The 17,549-nt window shown below is 51.1% G+C and overlaps 1 long non-coding RNA gene across 1 annotated transcript in view; it reads right to left on the reverse strand.

Moving 5' to 3' along the window:
- The window catches only part of LOC120397423, a 79,717-nt gene that overhangs the window by 12,909 nt on the left and 49,259 nt on the right, over window positions 1-17,549 (reverse strand). Inside the window, exon 2 of the long non-coding RNA XR_005593795.1 lies at window positions 2,504-2,621. This is a non-coding gene — a long non-coding RNA (uncharacterized LOC120397423). The remainder of the gene's footprint in view (window positions 1-2,503; window positions 2,622-17,549) is intronic.

Below are 17,549 nucleotides of genomic sequence, written 5' to 3' on the forward strand. Positions count from 1 at the left end.
CTTTTGACCTGAGCTACTAGTGAAAAATTTGGGGTCTTGCAGCACAGTTTGTTCCAGTTAAGGGGAGAAATTGAAGATGGATGAAGATGGACTCTGGTACCTTTTGATACAATCTTGTTTATTTATAAGGAATGTACCAAGTCCTGTTTTCCTGAATGCAGGAGGAACCAAAATAACAGGAGACAGCATCAATCGCTCACAGGACCAAGCCTCTTTCAGCCAGCAACTACAATGCAAAGCCTCTCTTTAGGCTCCTACCAGGGCCACACAGTACTTCCAGGCTGCTGCTTGGCTTTTCCTTCTGTGTCTTGCTGGTTTCTCCCATCATCTATACACTACTTCCTCTTTAAACACCTAGCAGTCCCATTGTGACCAGAAAACTTGGACAGTGGTATCCCAAGGGGATGCTGTGCTCGAGGGTGGCTGTGTTTGCCAACTGATTGGCCAGTCACATGCTATTCTGCTAGCCAGATCCTCTGTTGGTGAAGTTTTTAGTTGTTCTGAAGCGCATTCCTACAACCCCACATCCCCTGTTCCAGCGGATGAACCAGGAACTTGTGCACTTCTGCAACTCATAGGATCAGAAGCTCACCTGTCCCCTTGGGCAACCTATTCCTTCCGCTCTTCCTTGAGGGGCTAATTGCAAACAGTACCCTAACAAGGCATCAGTATTACCATGCTTATGGCCAGGCCTGTGTGTAATTGTGAACTTGCAGCACTGTAGTTTCTTCAACCATCTCGCAAGCTCTCCCTCAGGGTTCCTGAATCTAAAGAGCCATTACAGGAATGCCTAGTCTGTCCCGACCAAAACTTCCATCCTATACAGAGAGTGATGAAAATGGTTTCTAGATCTAATCACTGTAAAGAGTTCCTTTCAGATGGCACAGTCATATCTTTCAGGAGACCTTAGACTTTTGCTCCAATAAGCTGCCACTCTCTCAAGTCCCTTGTATCAATACTACCCCCAGCCATAAACACTACCTTCCGTGTATGAGAAGGGTTTGAAACATGGAGAGGCCAAGCCAGCTGCAGTCACCAGAACCTTCTTCCCCCTCTGAAATTGCTACATCATACTCTGCTGAGCGCTGAAACAGTTTCCTTTTCTCCCCCAGCTATGCAGTGATTTAGCAATATTGGCAAGCCCACAAATGAACCTGCTGTAATGGGAGCAGAGACCTATAACTTTGCACAGCTGCGAGTGGCTGTACAGTCTCCGTTTTCTTTGTCAGTGAAAATTCCCTGCTCGCTGATGGTGTGCCCAAGGCAAATTACCTCTTTTTTTAAACAACACATTTCTTTGGTGGTAGTTGCAATTGAACTGGCCACCTTCTGCTCATCGCAGACCATTTGTAAATAGCTCAGTTCTTGCTCCAGTGTTTTAGCATGCGCCAGGATATTATCTATGTATAACAGCCATGCTGTGAGAGGCGTGCCCTGTAATAGCCTCTCCTTTCGGCTGCCATATGTGGCTGGTCCATTGCACAAGCCAAAAGCCATTGCTTTAAATTGCCACAGGCCTTGCCCTGCTGTGAAAGCAGTTTTTTTCCCGTCTGTTTTGGACCCACTTCCACTTCATTTCGGTTTATATGGGCCACACACAATCTGTCATCCTTTTCCTTAACAGCTGAGGCCCAAGGACGTCCTAAAGAATTTCCTAGATGGCCTGTACTGTGTCTGCCCTCTTTGCTCCTGATAAATGGTGAGGTGGCTCTTTAACAAGTTGCTTTCCCCCACTATCAATCTTGTGCTGGCCCAGTACAGTACCGCCTCTCTCTCTCTTGGAATGGGAGAACACCTCCTGATTCCTAACCAGAAAGTCTCCTGCACCATTCCGCTGTTCCTTGTAAGCAGCGGCGTGCGCAGGAATTTAAATGTGACTGTCTTTGGAGGGGCACGTTTTGTGCCCCCACTGCAGCCCTGGGGCCGGAGCTCGCTCTCCCCGCCACAGCCCCAGGGCTGGAGGAGCTCTGTGTCCCTGCCAATTATTGTGGGGGGTTGTGTCCCTGCTTGACCCCCCTCCCCCCCAGCCTTGTGCACACCCCTGCTTTTAAGTGTATTGCACTGTGTTGGAACCAGTCCCCTACATACTCTAGATCAGGGGTTCTCAAACTGGGGGTCCCAACCCCTCAGGGGCTTGCGAGGCTATTTCATGGCAGCCAGGAGCTGTCAGCCCCGATCCAGGCCAGGTGGTGGAGCTGTCAGCTCCCAATCTCACTCCACCTCCAAAGAATGGGCTCCAAACCAGGGGCGCCATTTTGGAGTTTGATATGGGGGAGGAAACTGTAACCGTGATTCCGGGGGGCTCCTTAGGCACTTGAAAACTCCAGTTTTTGGCAGATAACTTTGCAATTAGCTGACAGGAGCCCTGTATCTAATCCTTTATGAAAGAAAGAAAATTAAATAAATATTAAACCCACTCAGCTCTAATAACATGTTTTGACATCTTGTGGCAAGTCACTTAAGGGAAACTGGTTAGGTTTAAATTTTTAATGTATATTCTTACCTTATTACTAACTCTGTGGAGAGAGAGAGACTCTGTCAGGACTCCTGGGTTCTATCCCAGCTCTGGGAGGAGAGCAGGCTCTTAGTGGGTTACAGCTGGGGGCAGATACATCTGGGTTCTATATAAGAACATAAGAACATCCATATTGGGTAAGACCAGTGATCCATCTAGCTCACTGTCTTCCAACAGTGGCCAATGCCAGATGCCCCAGGGGGAATGAACAGAACAGGCAATCATCAAGTTGCCCTGTTGCCCACTCCTGGCTTCTGGAAAACAGAGGCAAGGGACATGCAGAACATGGTGTTAGATCCCTGCCCACCCTGGGTAATAGCCATTGATGGACCTATCCTCCATGAACGTATCTAGTTCTTATAGGAACCCTGTTATCGTTTTGGCCTTCGCAACATCCCCTGGCAAAGAGTTCCACATGTTGACTGTGAAGAAATACTTTTTTTTTTAAATCTAATGCCTATTTATTTCATTTGGTGACCCCTAGTTCTTGTGTTATGTGAAGGGGTAAATAACAATTCCTTATTTATTTTCTCCACACCAGTCATGATTTTATAGACTTCAATCATAGCCCCCCTTAGTCGTCTCTTTTCCAAACTGAGTAGTCCCAGTCTATTAATCTCTCCTCATATGGAAGCTATTCCATACCCCTAATCATTTTTGTGGCCTTTTCTGAACCTTTTCCAATTCCAATATCTCTCTTTTGAGGTGGGGCAACCACATCTGCACGAAGTATTCAAGGTGTGGGTGTACCATGGATTTATATAGGGGCAATATGATATTTTCTGTCTTATTATCTATCCCTATCTTGATGATTCCCAACATTCTGTTCACTTTTTTGACTGCCACTGCATATTGAGTGGATGTTTTCAGAGAACTATCCACAGTGACTCCAAGAGCTCTTTCTTGAGTGGTAACAATTAATTTAGATCCATCATTTTATATGTATAGTTGGGATTATGTTTTCCAATGTGCATTACTTTGCATTTATTTAACATTGAATTTCATCTGCCATTTTGTTGCCCAATCACCCAGTTTTGAGAGATCCTTTTGTAGCTCGTCTGCCTCAGACTTAACTATCTTCAGTAGTTTTGTATCATCTGCAAATTTTGCCACCTCACTGTTTTTTCAGATCATTTATGAATGGAATATGTTGAATAAGACTGGTCCCAGTACAGACCCCTGAGGGACACATCAAATTAGGCCTGATTAAAGACTGGGAGTGGATGGGTCACTGCAGAAACTAATTTCCCCCTGCTGATACTCAGACCTTCTTGTCAACTGTTGAGAATAGCCCACTTCCACCTTAATTGAATTGGCTGGTTAGCACTGATCCCCAGCTTAGTAAGGCAACTCCTATCTTTTCATATGCTGGGTATTTATACCTGCCTACTGTCTGTTCCACTCCATGCATCTGATGAAGTGGGTTCTAGCCCACAAAAGCTTATGCCCAAATAAATGTGTTAGTCTCTAAGGTGCCACAAGGACTCCCTGGTTGTTTTTATCACTATTTACCACCCTCCATTTTCACCTTTTAATCCTACCCTTTGTTTCCTATCTTTTAACTGAAGTGCCTGGCAGTGCTTTCAGGATCATTAATTTACTTTAATGACAAACCTTTTGTTATCTTAATCACCCTGCCTCAGTTTATAAACAAACTCCCTACCGCAAAGGCTGTGCTGCTCCCAGCTTCCGAACTCCACATATCACACTCAAGCTATTGCAGTTAAGAGCTCCATCTTGGGCTGATGTGAGTAGACCTCCCCTACGAAACTCAGGGGTGAGGGTTTAAGTCCTTCCCTGCCACCCTAAATGGCACCCCTGCTCCAAACCCCATGTCAAGGGCTTGTACCAGTTCTGAATCATCAGTCTCTTTTCTGGAGGTAAGTTCTGCAGCACTATCATATCTGGGCCACTCACGTTGCTGCTGGAAGCCAACCTTCCCCACCATTCAGCAGGGCTATAATGTTGAACTGAGCCAAATAAGCCTTGCAGGGAGTTTTTCCCTCAATGACAGTGGGCTTTTTCATTATTTGAGCTGGGACAGCCTGACCTCTCCCCTCTGGGGGTTACAAACACGGTAGAAAACAACTGTAAACCTCTGGTCTTACCCAGGTCCTCTGACTGGCTCAATTCCTCATCCAGGTGGCTGTCTTCCACTGTGGTCTGCGACCCTTTGATTTCCAGACCTGATATTTTAGCTCCTTACATTCTTGCTGCAGCTAATCTTTGTTATCAAGTTCCAAATTGACCTATTTTGATGACAAACTAGCCCAGACAGTGCTCAGACAGACTGGGAAACTCCAACCTGGCAAAGTTGTATCTGGGTTTCCCAATCTGTTGGGGCACTCAGCAGTTGCTGTCCCAACAAAGATGTCATCTAGTTATCTCTGAGCTCCCTCAGGGAAACCTTCAGCTCCCATTTTAGGTCTTCTTTCAGTTCCTCCTGGCCATCATTGATTTCTGTGAGCACCGCCTTCATTTGTTCCCTCTTGGTTCAACAGGAATACCTGCTCACAATGTCTCTCCTTGGAACCTGGATCCCACACCTGACCCCAGTTTTACCCTTTTAGACTCTAGCCAAAAATTTGGGGTTGTGTAGGTTGTTCCAGTTATGAGGAGAAATTGAAGATGGAGTCTGGTACCATTGACACAATCTTGTTTATTTAGAGGAGGTACCAAGTCCTGTTTCCCTGAACACAAGAGGAACCAAAATAACAGGAGCCGGTGTCCATGCTCACAGGTCCCAGCTTCCTTGAGCCGGCACCCCTAACTCAGACCCTCTCCAGGCTTCTCCCAGGGCTTGCTTTTGTGTCTCTGTCCATGTGTGTTTCTGGGTACCCTCTTAGTTTCTTGGCATTGACACCTCCTCATCAATTATTGGGAGTGGACCACATCTACCCTGATTGAATTGGCCCTGTCAACACTGGTTCTCCACTTGTAAAGTAAATACCTTCTCTTCATGTGTCAGTATATTTATGCCTGTCTCTGTAATTTTCACTCCATGCATCTGAAGAAGTGGGTTTTTTACCCATGAAAGCTTATGCCCAAATAAATCTGTTAGTCTTTGAGGTGCCACCAGACTCCTTGTTCTCTTAGTTTCTGTCTGCACTTCAGCTTGTCACACTCCCACACAGTCAAAAATATCAGTGGAGCCCCCTGCCCACATGGTGCTAGTTTCTGGGAGTCTCCGTTATGCCTTGTTTGAGGTGGGGGTCCTTAACTGTCTCTTACAGCTCTCTTAAATGAAGGGCACATTCACACCCAGAAAGATTGACAGAAAGGCTTAAGAGAAGAGGACAACTTGGGAGATGTGTTGGCCAAGTGCTAGGGCAGGACCTTTCTCTGCCACCTTGTGGAAGCCACTTAACTCCTCCCTATATCCTCTTCCCCATATTTAAATGTTGGCTAACATGTCCCTCCTGCTCACTAGGACAGAATGCATTAATGTCTGAGTGTAATATGCTTTGGATGCAAGACTCCGCATAGGAGGAAGGATCATTTTGTGTAATTGGTACAGGACTGGAAGTCACAAAAGCTGGGGCTTCTATGAATTTACCTCCATGACCTCGAATTAAATCAGCCCATCGCCCTGTGCCTCAGTTTCCCCCATCTAAAAATGGGGCTAGTGAGTCTTCCCACCCACGCAGGAGTATTGTGAGAATTAGTTCACAAACATTTGCGAAGTACCGCCAGATCATGGCCTGCAAGGAACTGCGTGTGTCAGCTACTTTCAAGCTACAGAAGTGGAGTTGTGTTTTGCTGCCCTGGGCAGCAGAAAATAATATTAAACCCCACAATCCAGGAGCGTCCCTCTCACGGTTTCCCTTCTATTGTGGGGGGAGGTGGTAAATACAAAAATAGGGGGCCTGATTCACCATTTATGTCCCACTGGTAGCAAAAAGGAGCCTTAAAGTGGGTGGGAACAGCTCCCTGAGAAGATCCCTTGTATAGGGACCACCTTATCTGACATAAGGGTTATAACCCATCCCTGCTAGCAATACCTGGTTAAAGGGCAAACTAGGGGCATGGCCAGAGTACAATGCACTGGGACTAGTCTCTGCTCCCCTGGGCCCACAGAGGATTATGGGAAGAAACTGGAAAGTTGAAAATTAGAGCAGCCCTGAGGCTGCTCTAACTTGCACCAGAGGGCTGGATAGGCCCATGCATGACCCCAGAATAGAGTATATAGAGTTTATTTTTCCCTTCCCACATGCAGGAATGGAATAACTAAGAATATGGGCTTGGGGGTGGGGGGAGGGGAATGGAGCAGGCCACATCCTCGAAGATGCCTAACTCCCATTGATTTCAGTGGGAGTTAGAGGCTTAGATACCTTTGAGGATCTGGGCCTAAATACATTGACCCAGTCCTAGAAAGTCAGCCACGCTTGCTTGCACACAGCTGCTGTCTAGTCACATTCAGCAACCACACGCTGTAGAACCATTAATCAAATGGACTCATATTAGGGAGGAAAACCCACCTGACCTCTGGGTGCTCTCTCTAATGAGAGTGGCTACAAGGAATACACCAGCCAGGAGTGGCACCAGTCCATTAACCCGTCCTTCAGAGCTGACTCGCCGGGGGAGGCATTCTGACAGTGAAATGCTCCTCGTGGCTTTATGCAAACACTAAAAGCACCTAGAATACGCAGCCTGGTTACCGTCCCCGCTGTGCACGTGAGGCCTGAAAGCTGTTTCCCTCACAACAGCTCCACTGGCGCAAACAGCCCCACTCTCCCCCCGCCATCGGCCTTGAGATGCGTCTCTCATTTCCACAAACACACACTGACTCACTCAGCCAATTCAAACGCGCACAGACACACGCCAAGCCCATCCGGCCGCTGGCACTGGCGTCATTCGGACTCATTCAGCTCAGCGAGGAGACCTTGATGGAATGGCTTTGTCAAGTGCCCGGGGCTCCTTTCCCCTCGGCTCGCCGGTGACTGTGTCTTTCAGAACAGGCCACGTGCCGTCTCTCGCGCTCACTGATTTCTTAACCCCGGGCCGTAGCCACAGCGCGCTCGAGGCGCCTGGGGTCAGAGCCACAGAGGGCCCAGGGCTGCGCTCAGGGCCGCCCAGTGGGGGGGGCAAGAGGGGCAATTTGCCCCAGGCCCCGGGTCCCACAGAGGCCCCCACCAGAGTTTTTCGGGGCCCCTGGAGCGGGGTCCTTCACTCCCTCCGGGGGGGGCCGGAAAACTCTTGCGGGGCAGGGGCCCCCGGAGCTTCTTCGCTCCCGGTCTTCGCCGGCGGCGGGTCCTTCCGCTCCGGGGCGGAAGGACCCCCCACTGGCGAATTATCGCCGAAGATGGAGCGGGACCCGCCGCCGAGTTCAGCCCGGTCTTCGGCGGTAATTCGGCGGCGGGGGAGCCCTTCCGTTCCGGGACCCGCCGCCGAAATGCCCCGAAGACCCGCGGCGGGGGCCCCCCTCCGCCGAATTACTGCCGAAGACTGGGCTGCACTTCGGCGGCGGGTCCCGCTTCGGCGGTAATTTGGCGGCCGGGGGGTCCCCACCGCGAGTCTTCTGGGCACTTCGGCGGCGGGTCCGGAACGGAAGGGACCCCCCGCCGCCGAAGACCCCGGGCCCCCGGAATCCTCTGGGCGGCCCTGGCTGCGCTCCTGAAAGCGGCTGAGCTCCCACTGAATTCAATGAGCCTTAGGCACTGAGATGCCTTTGAGGCGCTAGGCCTGAGGCCCCTACTGCCACTTTGGGCACCACTAAGCCCCTCAAAAAGCCTTGCGCTGCTGTATCTAATCTTGGAGGGACCTAAATTCCCTAGCTGGCTAAATTTCTGCCAGTAAACTCCCCATGCTTCAGGTGGGTATGCACAAAGCAGGTGGTTCTCAACCAAGGGGGTCCATGAGCCCTGAACCAGCCCCCCCAAGGGATAAAGTTGGGAGCCTGGAGCCCTGCAAGGCCAAAGCCTGGAGCCCTGGCACCCTATGGGGCAGAAGCCCCAAGCACCCACCCTCCTCCATCCCACAGGGCTAAAGCCAGGAGCTCCGAGCCCTGGCACCCCATAGGACTAAAGCAGGGAGCCTGGAGCCCCAGTGCCCCACAGGGCAAAAGCCCTGAGCACCCTCCCTGCCAGTGGCTGAAGCCCCCCCCCCCTTCCAGTGGACCCTGGGATTTTTATAGCATGTTGGGGGTGGCGGCTCAGAAAGAAAAGCGTTGAGAACCACTGCACAAAGCCACGTACGGCCTGACGCCACTGAGTTGCTTGACAACTAGCTCACTCTTAAGCCTCAGTGGTAGGGTTGCCAATCCTCCCGATTTCGCCGGGGGTCTCCCGGAATCGGGTTCTATCTCCCGGAGGCTACTGAAGCCAAACCGGGAGACTTTAGCTCGCTAAAAGTCCGGCAGCACATCGGGGCTAAGGCAGGCTCCCTGCCTGTCCTGGCCCCATGCTGCTCCCGAAAGCGGCCGGCACATCCCTGCAGCCCTGGGTAGCGGGAGGAGGTCTCCACGTGCTGCCCCCCGCCCCAAGCACTGACTCCTATTGGCTGGGAACTGTGGCAAATGGGAACTGCTGGGGTGGTGCCTGTGGGCGGAGGCAGTGTGCAGAGCCCCCCTGCTCTCCCCAGGGGCTGCAGGGACGTGCTGGCTGCTTCCGGGAGTGGTGTGGGGCCAGGGCAGGCAGGGAGCCACTGACCAGGAGCCACCCAAGGTAAGCGCCTCCTGGCCAGAGCCTCCACCCCAAACCCCCTCCCCCAGCCCTAAGCCCCCTCCCACACCCAAACTCCCTCCCAGAGCCTGCACCCCACACCCCCCTCCCACACCAAACCCGCCTGCCCCAGCCCTGAGCTCCCTCCAGCACCCAAACTCCCTCCCAGAGCTTGCACCCCCTCCTGCACCCTAACCCGCTGCCCCAGACTTACCCCCTCCCACACTCGCAACCCCTCAGCCCCAGCCCATGGCCCACACCCCCTCCTACACCCCAACCCCCTGCCCCAGCCTGGTGAAAATGAGTGAGGGTGAGGGAGAGCGAGCAATGGAGGAAGGAGGGATGGAGCAAGTGGGGGTGGGGCCTCAGATAATGGGTGGGGCCTCAGGCAGGGGTGCGGCAGGGGGCGGGGCAAGGGTGTTTGAATTTGTGTGATTACACAGTTGGCAACCCTATTCAGTGGGCTTCTCAGTCTACCCATCCTGTGAGGCCTGAGGCAGTAGGTGTTCTCAGAGCCCCACAATGCCTTTGTGGCTTTAACTCTTTGTGGCTAATCATTGCGTTAAGCGCCAGATGTTCTGGCTAAAGCTTTGGCACCAGCCCGGGGTGGATTTTACGAAGAGGCGAACTAAGCAGCACTCTGAGGCCACCAAAAATTTTGTTGTGAGAACCCCTGATCTGGGGGACGATAGACACCACTCAAAAACATAGGGGAATGAGTTCTCTAGCTATGTAAGCCTTTCGCTTACACATAACGAACGTAGATTATCCTTATCTAGATGAGCCTTTGCAGAGTTTAAGGGTAGGTATGTTGGGCCAGATCCTCAGCTGGTGTGAATCACCAGCACCAATGGAGCTATGCCGATTTACACTAGCTAAGTGTTCGGCCCAAAGTTATGCATACGGTATCCTTTGCTGACTATGGATTTTCCTCTCTGTTCTTGATAGATGTTGCTTTAGTGCAAACCATGTGGTGGGCAACGAGGAATCTGACCCTTGTCATCCTAAGGACACAGAACAGCCTGTAAACCCACAAGAAGGTCTGTCATAAGGAGGGTGTCTAGGGTCTACTGTGCCTGGGATTCTCAGTCAGAGATGCACAGAGGTGATCTTGGAGTCGTACTGGGTATATAAGGAGTTTACGGTGTCAAGGGAAAAGCAGAGCGAGGTGGAGGAAGAGGGTGTAAGACATCGAAGGCAAGCTCCTCAGCGTGTGTAATTAGTGTTACACTGACTCATAGCATGGGAGGTGCTGGCTCTCGGTATAAAGTGGCATTAATTGTCTGAGTGTTTCGGGGAATGGCTGATTTCAGCTGGTTACTATTTTAAAAAACCTTTGCGAGTTTAAACAAAAGCAGGGAAAAGCAAAAGGTAACAATGAGACACAGATGAAATATTTTTCTCCTCCAGGGACTTTTATTTTCAATCCCTTCCCCTATTTATATTCACTGAAGCTGAGATGAGTCACTGCATTTGCAGGTGCATTGGTTACCTTGAAGTAAATCTGAGCCATCTGCTTCCTAGTGGCTTATTGTGTTTGCTTGGGGGCACCGTCAAATAAGAAGTACTGGGGGCCTGGTGGAAGAAGGTGGATTAGCTGTATGGGACAAAAGCCCTGGAGGTAGTGTAGTGAGGTGGTTAATACAGGCCAAGGTTTCAAAGAAGCCAGCAAAAGAGGAGATATTGTAAGCTGGAAAAGAGTGGGGAGAGAACAAAGAGATAAAAAAGTCAGGCTAATTAAATCTAGTCAGTGCAAAGCCACAAATTTCTTTAGCATGCTTCAGTACTGGATTCTGCAGGAGACTTGAACCTCTGTGGCAGCAGGAAAGGCAGAGAAACGTGGAGGAAAGCCAAGAATTGTAATGAGCTGGAGATCGAGATGGCTACAGAATTGCCAGTGTGAAACCTCACAACTCAGGGTTGCAGTCAGTCTTTAGAGACAGAAATGAGACCAAACGTGGGGGGCACCTGCTGAGTGTGTGGGGGTGTCTTACACATTCTTCTGAAGCACACATACAGTCCGCTGCCAGACACAGGATGCACCTCAGGCCCACCAGAACTGCCAGATGGGATCACACCTATCTGGGGGAGAATGTGTTCCCAAGCATTCCATGTGGCTGCTCTATTCTCACTTGGATGAAGAATTCAGCACAGAGGGTGAGGGTGCTGGGATTTCCTGTTCTCTCATGCTCTCTCCCCATGGCTGAGGAGACCATCTAATAGCTACTGCAGGTGAGAAAACTGAATGGTGAGCCCTAACAGCCACTTCTACAGGGCACAGCTAAGACAGCCATTCCCTGAGCCCGGGTTGGGCTCAGCCTGGCCTGGCATCTTTTCCCACACACCCCCTTGATGTTGTCATCTCCCTTTTCCAGGAGCAACACAAGAAGAGAAAAAACATAAGGTGACAACCCACGCTAGACATTGAGCCAAAGAACTACGGGCTGGAGCTGGACTAGTATCATAGAAGAGTCCTCCAGGCTAATTAGTGGAGACCATTAAAAAGTTAACCCTTCCTTTTAGAGCTGTTCAGGCAAATAGCTTGAGCTAACATGACAGCTGGCTAGATCGCCGGGCTCTATTCAGCACTGGTGAGGCCACACCTAGAGTATTGCATCCAGTTTTGGTGCCCCCACTACAGAAGGGATGTGGACAAATTGGAGACAGTCCAGCAGAGGGCAATGAAAATGATTAGGGGGCTGGGGCACATGACTTATGAGGATAGGCTGAGGGAACTGGGCTTGTTTAGTCTGCAGAAGAGAAAAGTGGGGATGGGGGGGATTTGATAGCAGCCTTCAACTACCTGAAGGGCGATTCCAAAGAGGATGGAACTCGGCTGTTCTCAGTGGCGGCAGATGACAGAACAAGGAGCAATGGTCTCAAGTTGCAGTGGGGGAGGTTTAGGTTGGATATTAGGAAAAACTGTTTCACTAGGAGGGTGATGAAGCACTGGAATGGGTTACCTAGGGAGGTGGTGGAATCTCCATCCTTAGAGGTTTTTAAGGCCCAGCTTGACTAAGCCCTGGATGGGATGATTTAGTTAGTGATGGTCCTGCTTTGAGCAGGGGGTTGGACTAGGTGACCTCTTGAGGTCCCTTCCAACCCTAATCTTCTATGATTCTATGAACATGCCTCCAGCCCTGACAAGAGTCGAGGCCCCAAGTCTCAAACTGAGTTCGAGCAGTAGGTTCTGTTCTCACTAAATCATCGGGCAGCTGGTGCCCATTTTTCAGTGCACCAGCCTCACCATGGGGTTATTATTCCCAAGCAGAATTCCTTCTCAAGCTCTGTAACGTCATTCACCATCAGGGAAACACACTGTGAGGAATGGGGCAAGCTCCTGGCAGATCACAATTACCTCCTGAGAGGTGTGTGTTTAATTATACTCAGTAGGGGACATGGCATGCCCAGGGGACGTGTGTTTTGCAGGATTCATCCAGGTCTTGTGAGAAGCAGCAAATCACCATCCTATTAAATAATGGTTATTTCTACCTCTGATTACAAGGTGCAATCATCAAAATTTCAAAACTGCACATTTATCGAGAAGTCTTTGAGCTCCAATTCCAGAGCTCTGTAATTATCGAGTGTGTGCTGGGTAGCATTTCTCCACCCACTACTATGACTGCTAATTACATTCCCACCCCACATCTGCCTACCCTGAATTAAGGAGACATGGCTCACATGCACCAAGGCCTCTGATTCCCAACTGGCATGGTGAGGGGGTGGTGGTAGGAGATGAAGAGGAGAGTTTCTTGGCAATGAGAAATTAAGGCCAACTGTAAAATCACCCCTCTCCCATTAACTGCCTTGATGCTAGTGGAAGCGAACAGAGAGGCTGTGAGTGACACAGGGCCATCCTTAGGCATATGCAGCATATGCAATTGCGTAGGGCACCTGAAAATTTGGGGCACCACCGGACAATAAGCGCCGACTTCTCATCTTACCAGGGGGTGCTCAACCCCCCTGCCTCGGCTCCAGGCCCCGCCTCCACTCCACCCCTTCCCCCAAGTCCCCAGCCCACCTCTTCCTGCCCCGCTCCACCCCCACCCTGCCTCTTCCTCGCCTCTTCACCCTCCCTCCTGGAGCTTGTGTTCCGGAAGCACTGGGAGGGCGGGGGAGGAGTTGATAAGCACTGGGCACGTGACAGCAGGGGGAGATTGGTGCCGGTGGGTGCTCTGCACCCACAAAATTTTCCCTGTGGATGCTCCAGCCCCGGAGCACCCACCCACGAAGTCCACCTCTACGACCGGGACAGCAGGACAGAGCGAGTTGGCTCCCACACACCCAGGATGCACTGCAGCTGCTTACTAGGCAGAAGGTAGGGGCCGTATTCACAGAGCCAAATACGCCAGCATAGGGGCACCAGTTGTGCCGGCATAGGACCAACAGTATAGGGGCAGTATAGGGGCACCAGTATTCACAGAGCTGAATGCACCGACATAGGGGCACCGGTTCTGCCAGCATAGGGCCACCAGTTTAATAATACTGCGTAGGGCCTCATAAATCCTAAGGACAGCCCTGGATGCTGTATCGGTTCTCATTACTGATCTTGCCTCCAGGGGTGGCAGGTTTGTATACTTTTTGGTGGTGGCCAGAACGGGTCCCAGTCCCGTCCCCACCACCCATCTGCCTAAGGCCCTGGGAGGGAGTTTGGGTGCGGGAGGGGTGCAGGCTCTGGGCGGGAGTTTGGGTGCGGGAGGGGTGCAGGCTCTGGGTGGGAGTTTGGGTGCGGGAGGGGTGCAGGCTCTGGGCGGGAGTTTGGGTGCGGGAGGGGTGCAGGCTCTGGGCGGGAGTTTGGGTGCGGGAGGGGTGCAGGCTCTGGGTGGGAGTTTGGGTGCGGGAGGGGTGCAGGCTCTGGGTGGGAGTTTGGGTGCGGGAGGGGTGCAGGCTCTGGGTGGGAGTTTGGGTGCAGGAGGGGTGCAGGCTCTGGGCAGAAGTTTGGGTGCAGGAGGGATGCAGGCTTTCGCAGGGAGTTTGGGTGCGGGATGCAGGCTCTGGGCTGAGGCAGGGGGTTGGGGTACAGGAGGGGGTGTGGGATGCTGGCTCTGGGAGGGAATTTGGGTATGGGAGGGGGTTTGGAGTTCAGGCTCTGGGCTGGGGCAAGATGTTGGTGTGTGGGAGGGGGTGATGGGTGCAGGCTCTGGGAGTGAGTTTGGGTGCGGGCTCTGGGATGGGGGTTGGGGTGTAGGAGGGGGTGCAGGGTGCTCCTGAAAGTGACCCACACACCCCTCTGGCAGGGGAAAGCGGGGGATCTCTGTGTACCGCTGCCTGCAGGCACCACCCCCACAGCTCCCATTGGTCGCAGTTCCCGGCCAATGGGAGCTGCGGAGTCAGCACTTGGGTCAGGGGCAGCACGAGGAGACACACACACCCCCAGGGCTGCAGGGACTTGCCGGCCGCTTATGGGAGAAGCGCAGAGTGAGGGCAGGCAGGAAGCCGCCTTAGCCCTGCTGCGCTGCCAGTGGTGGTGGCGGAGGCCAGGGGCCTCCAAGGCCTTTTAAATTGCCCAGGGGCAGCAGGCGAGGCCGGGAGATGCTCTGAGGGAGGCACGCAGGGGCAGCAGGCAGGGCTGGGGGAGAGACCCAGTCCAGAACACTGGTGGAGCCGGGCCCCCGAGCCCTGAATATTCCTGGAGCACAGACACCCCGGTACCATATAACTCGCCACCCCTGCTGGCCTCTCGAGTACCTGCGGATAATAGATTTGCTCAGCAGACAGCTGGGCTGTATCACTGATGGAGCCAAATCCAAAAGTCCTCCTTTGTAATCTAAATGTCAGGGCCAATCTAACTGTAGCTGGGCATCCTGTTTTGTAAGAAAATGAGCTCCTGCACAGGGACAGCAACCCAGCTGCCAGTTATGGCCTGCTACTACGCGGGCGAGACTGCTAAGTTTGGCTATTACAAGTTTTATTTGGCAAAACTAGATATTTTGATGGCATCTTGAACGGATGCAGGCGCACAGAGGATCAAAGAGGGGCCCTCAGTTACCACAGCCCTCTTCTACATTGCTAACAACTTGGGGAGGAGATTAACTTTATTTGTGTCTCTTGCGTAGGATGAGCATGCTGGCTCTTAAATACTAATAGCAAGCAAACCCCATGGCACAGTGGAACAAGGGATGTTGGAGCCCGCAGTCTCCATAGATCCGAAGGGGCCAGGTGAAATCAAGATCCATTGCTGTGGATCTCATGGTCTCAGTGCGGTTATGCTGCTTAGTGGGACCCAGACCCAGCCACCTAACCCACTTTAGGAGCTCTACACTATCCCCCTTCTCCCTCCCTGAGCAGGGGCAGAGCGGCACAATGACTATTCACTCCTGCCCAGATTGCTGTCGATGGCTGGTGGGACGTACGCCACACAGCCTGTGCTGTGAAGCTGCTGGGATTCACTCGCAGACCCAGGGTCCAAGGTTGCCTTTAGAAACAAGAGCACCAATCACTCCAAGGTTAGCGGTAGTAATGCCCGCGTATCTGACCATAGAACTGGGCCTCATTCTAAACCTTCTTATGCCCACAGAACTCCAACGGGGCCCCAGTTCACTACTGAATCACTCCACTTTTATGCCAGCGTAACGTAGCCGTGGATCAGGCCTGCAGTGGAGTCACTCCTGATCCACAGCGTGTGAGTGGCAAGAGAATCGCGTCACACTCAGTATCATCTTCCCTTTAGAGAAAACATTCCCATAGGCAGAGTGTCACTATTGTCTTTCCCTGGACTGCAGCCTGCTGTGTATTTTATACCTTAAACGTTGTTATTTGTAAAAGATGTATTAAGAATACCCAACAAAAAGCAATCTGTTTTCAAATAGAGTGGGTGGGGAAGGGATTAATTAATATCATACCCCAAACATTCAGCAATTAGAACCAATTAACTATGCTATCTTAGATGCATTTATATTAAAGTCTACAACATAAGCATTGCTTTCATCTCTAAGCACAGCTCCCTCTGTCTCCTGTTGGAACACATTGTTGGAACACTGAAAGGAGGGAGGACAATGTGCTGTATGAATCTTCTGACTTTCTCTCTCTACATACAGTTCTGGGCTTGCTGGCACATTTGAGAATCAAGCCATTTCTCAGCTAGAGGCGGCTTTTCACATTTACGGCTGTTAACTCTTTATTGAAGTAGCTCCCAGAGAGGCCAGTCAGGATCCGAATTCTTACACCTGCCCTGTACAAACATACAGGAAGATACCAGGCTCAGCTCTTGTCTCACTTACACCAGTGTTACCCCACTATAATACTGATGGCCCAATCCTGCTCTCGCTTGTACTGGTGGAAACCAGGAATGCACCTTTTGATGTCAATAGAGTTAGTCCAGATTTAGGCTGGTGTCAATAAAAACAAAAATTGACAATGACTTTAATGGGGTTAGTGCTGGTTTACAGGGTGTAAGCAAGAACAAAGACAACCCTTGACTGCCGCCCTAAACAACTGACAATCTTAGATTTACAAAGCATTAAGACAAAACTGCTGACCTGAGCCAGTGTAACAGATCAGAATCTGGCCCTGCGTCTATGTATATCATGTAACATCTTAGTGATCATTATGATGATGATATCCAAGCCAGACATTAAAGAGTCCGATTGCAGAATTTCCTCTTTACCATCTCCAGCAGCTCCCTTTCGCTGGTCTATATAGGACCCTGTATAAGGCATGGTTACTCATGTAGGATTCACTGCAGGTTTAACAAGAGGAATGACAGACAGAAGATGGAATGACATTGAACTAAAAACAGTCAGGAGTGTAGGTGACCTTGCAAGCCTCTTCTGACTAGTACAAGCTATTTATTAGGAAATAATGGCGTTGAAGAGGAATTATGTTTGTGGAATTGCTTTGCCTATAACTAGGTGTGGGGATAGGATGCTCAGAATTCTCACCCACCACAACAAAATCAACTATTCAGATCTCTTCTTCCCATACTTCGTGTGCAAGACAGCTTTATCCAAGTGTCCTCCCCCGAACGTGTGGGATCCGAAGCAGGGCAAAGTTTGCCATTTGAGAGGGGTGTCCTACTTAGCAGGATTCCAGACTGTACTTTGGGGCCTGCAGGAAGAGTCACCTACAGCACTGGGCAATTGCAGCTTCCTCTCTGAAGCTTCCATCTTTTGCAACTAACTTGAAAGTTCACGGGCTTCTACCTCAGGTCTGAGCAGCCACACCAGAAACTCAGCCCAGGAGTCCGAACAACAATCAGGCCCTCTTTGTGCCACGTTGGCAGGGTAAAGAGCTTTAAAGGCACATGCAGGCCCCGGAAAATAACCCCTGTGCACAAGGCTTCTTGAGCCAGCTCAGAACTGCCATGAAGGCTCTGTAGGAGAGAGACAGTGGGCAGGGTAATATCTTTTATTGGACTAATTTCTATTGGAGAGAGA

Source organism: Mauremys reevesii, linkage group 2 (assembly GCF_016161935.1).
Source record: "Mauremys reevesii isolate NIE-2019 linkage group 2, ASM1616193v1, whole genome shotgun sequence".
NCBI classification, from domain to species: domain Eukaryota; kingdom Metazoa; phylum Chordata; order Testudines; family Geoemydidae; genus Mauremys; species Mauremys reevesii.